Source organism: Anoplolepis gracilipes, unplaced genomic scaffold (assembly GCF_047496725.1).
Source record: "Anoplolepis gracilipes unplaced genomic scaffold, ASM4749672v1 Contig33, whole genome shotgun sequence".
NCBI lineage: Eukaryota > Metazoa > Arthropoda > Insecta > Hymenoptera > Formicidae > Anoplolepis > Anoplolepis gracilipes.
The window spans coordinates 24,476-28,478 of NW_027328681.1; the positions used below are offsets into that span (position 1 = coordinate 24,476).

The 4,003-nt window shown below is 23.6% G+C and overlaps 1 non-coding gene across 1 annotated transcript; it reads right to left on the reverse strand.

The window, feature by feature from the left end:
• Window positions 1–1,996: 1,996 nt before the first annotated feature.
• On the reverse strand, window positions 1,997–2,116 carry LOC140676004 (5S ribosomal RNA). Its single transcript, XR_012048510.1, has one exon. It is a non-coding gene; the product is annotated as a 5S ribosomal RNA (ribosomal RNA).
• Between the last annotated feature and the right edge of the window lie 1,887 nt (window positions 2,117–4,003).

Sequence of the window (4,003 nt, forward strand, 5' to 3'; positions counted from 1 at the left end):
TTATGTAAAAGTTATTTTTTATTCCAATAATTTATATTTTATCTAGCCTGTCATTTATAAATAAGATGTCACCTTGAACAACAAGAAGATATTGTGTATTTATTAACAAAAAAATTAACGTAAAATACATTATAAGCACAGAAAAAATTAAGGTCGAGGTCGTTGAAGCATCCTTTCTTATACAGGAGTTTTAACATAATATTTTGTTAATCTTGTAATTTTTGCTTATTGAGGAAATATTATTTTAAAAATATGTTAAAAATATTTTTTAAATATTGAAGTGTTATAATATGAGCTAACAATTTAAAAATATTTATTTAATATTATTAAATATTTGGAATGTGTATAATGCACACTTTAAAATGAACATTCAAATAATATTTCAAAATATTACATTTGTTGCTTACTGCATGTAAATTAAATATTTTATTGAACATACATTAATCAACTAACATTAAAGTACACATTTCTAACGTAAATATATAAAATTTAATTATTTCTTTTTTCGAAAAAGTAAAACAGAATCTTGTAGTATTTTGCTTATATTCTTTCTTTTATATCATACAACTTATGCAATAAAAGCATGTTTCAAATCTTATCCTAATTAACGGTACTTTTATATGTAATCTTATTATAAACTATTATCAGATTAGTATATTTATTGTTATTTTTTAATATTACTATTTATGCAATATTATAACGCATTCATGAAATTCGTAAATTAATGTTCTGCATGTATAAAAAAACATATATATAAAATTCGAGAAAAAAGGAAAGAAAAAGAGTTACTTATTAATCTGGTTATACTCTTTTTTGTATTAAAAATCATTTAAAAATTCTAAAACATTTTTAAATAGAATGTTGGAAAAAACAATAGAATGGTCGCTATTATTTCGTGTCGAGCAATCGAGAAGAACACAATTATACATATATGTATATCCATCTTTATTTTCACATCAGTTATACAGTGAACCATGCAAAATGCTTCTCTTATTAAATTCAAAAAATAAATTCATAATTAAAACATTAATAATTAATAAATTAACACTATATACATTTTATCTTTCTCTTTTTTTTAGCTAATTATGACAGTAAAAACGCTATAAAATGTAAATACGTAAATTAAATAATAAAATTTACATTATAGATTACTCTCGAAAGAACGGAGATCTCGAGTTTTTTAGAACATTTTTGGAACATTCGCTAATTTTTCAAAGCAAGCCACAGCAGATTTAAACATTTTTTAATAAATTTCTGATTTTACAACAAAATATGCTTATTAGTTAGAATTATTATGACACACGAAACTAAAATTAAATTAAATAGATAAAATTTAAATCAATTGAAAAAAGTAAGAAAAGTTCTAACAGTTTTCTAATAACTGCAATATAAATTTGACTTATTTGACAAATTCTTCCAAAAAGAGAAAACAATTATCGCGACTAACTGGTGACAATTATTTTTATTCATAACGTTAGTGAACAGATGTGTCAGTGAACTCTATCTGTTATTAGTCAAATAAATGGATTTTTAAATAATACTTAGTTGCTACGATTAATTGAAATAATCCTTTATTTTTAGTGAAATACGCGGTATGATCATCAGCGATGACGCTTTTTGGTGTCATTTAAATGTACGCATTATGCATGACACCGTCGAGATGCACATTTTCTTTAGAAAAATCATGGAGACTGGTCTTTTCCAATAATTTTTAGACGCGTTTTTAATATATGATCAATTGGCAATTCCCTGTTAAATTCGGTAAGATCTGAATTTAACATTATTTCCGACTGGAATAACTCCATATCTATTTTCTTTCAAATTTTATTTGTGTCTTCCTGGATTGTTAATTTTTCAACTACTCCGGAAATATCTCTATTCATCCAGTTAATTCCCTTTTTAAAATATAAGTATATCAATATTTATAATTTAATTAAATTTTTAATTTATAATTTTAAATTTATAATTTAATTAAATTTCAAAAAAAAAAGTTGAGTGCCAACGGTACATGGTGTTCCCAAGCGGTCACCCATCCAAGTACTGACCATGCCCAACGTTGCTTAACTTCAGTGATCAGACGAGAACTGGTGCTTTACAACGTGGTATGACTGTTGGCAAAAGTAAGTTTTTCAGTTACTATAGATATAAAGAATATTTTTTATAAAGAGCTAATATGTTTTTATCAAGAAAGTCTTAAATAAAAAAGTTAAATCTATTATTTAAATTGATTATATATATATCAAGAAATTCTTATTGCGACTATATTAATTTGTAAATAATCATTTCTTCGTTAAATTTGAAACTTATTAAATATCTGTTTTTGTAATTATTTTATATACTGAAATATACCTAATGAAAATAATAAAAAAACGATTGTGTATGAAAATAAATATGAAAAAGGTATATAAAAAAATTTATTCTCTACATCAAGTAAAAGTCAAAATTCTATTTTCAGTTGTCTTAACTTGGTACGTGAATAAGATTATAAATAAAATCTAATTATAACACATTATTAAAAAAAATTTATATGTTATATCAAAAAAAGAATAAAAAAAGAGAATTTCGCACCTTTATTTTGAGAAAAAGGATAGCATTAGCGTTTGAGACACATATTTTTCATTTTATTATCTTAATGATCTCTTGTCACAAAATTGTATTGCTTGTATATTAATTTTTAATAAAGAAATTTATTATTAAATATTAATAAAATTATAAAACATTGCCTGAAAGTGTATGTAAAATGCCAGATATATTAAGCTCATAGATTTTCTTCAATCCTTATGTCAATAATCATTATGTTAGCATTGTATGCTGTATAAATAATTGTGATATTTTATTTGCAATATCTCTCTCTGTTTTATATCTATCTTACATTTACATTTAATTCATTGTTTTATATTTCATATTTTTTTTTTTCAGAGACAATATTGACGAAAATACGCTTTCAATTAACGATTGAATCTCTTTTACACAAAATATTCTAAGGCTCAAACTGAAAAAAAAAAGATTTTTTTCCAGTCCTCTCAACATATATGAAAGATACTTAACAATTTTCTTTGAATCGACCGTAATCACTAAAGAATATATTTGAAAGACAAATTGTGAAATTGCATTTGGTTACATCGTCACAAGATTACATCGTTACAAGATATACCGAATTTTTGTACGATTTTTCATTAAACTGGTTTGTTCGAGTCTTCAGAATACTTGGATGAACAATAAGAGTATTTTTTCAGAAATTTACAATTATTTTGATTATCAAAATTATCGGTTTTTAGATTCAAAAATCTATTAAAAATTTCTTAATAATAAATTAAATTTGGAATGTTAATTTAAATTATTTATGCTTATTGGGATCAGAACCCATGAAAAGATTGAATGCGTCTCTTCAAATTTAGAAAAATACCGTCCTATTTTGCTATTGTCGATCCTTTTTGGTGTCGTTGTAGTTATATATCGTCTAAATATAAAAAATGTAAATAAAAGTCAAATTAATGATAACTAAGATAAATTATAAATAATAGATAAATAAGTTAACTAATAAAGTAAAATAAATGAAACAACTAAATTAAAAAATATATATATAATAAAATAAAATAAAATAAAATTAAATATTGTTTTACAAGTTACAAGTTTTACAAAATATTGTGTAGAAAAAAATAAGGTCGTATAATAAATAAATATTATTTGAAATAAAAGTGCATCTAATAATAGGCATACCTTCTTCCACGTAACTCATTTCGTTATTTTCATTGAGTATTATGTAATGTATTTGCTCCTTTGTGCTATTAAAATTTCTACATATTTTCAACGGCAAAACAGGCTCCGAAAAATTGTTTCTGGAGAATATAATATTACATGTGTCTGCATAGCGGCACCATCCGACTATCACACCGGCAGAACTGTCTGTAGGTTGATCATATACTCTTTTTTGATGCTTTACTATCATTCCAACTGAAAATTTTACATCCTTTGATCTTTTATTTAATTGTCCTGTTTGATT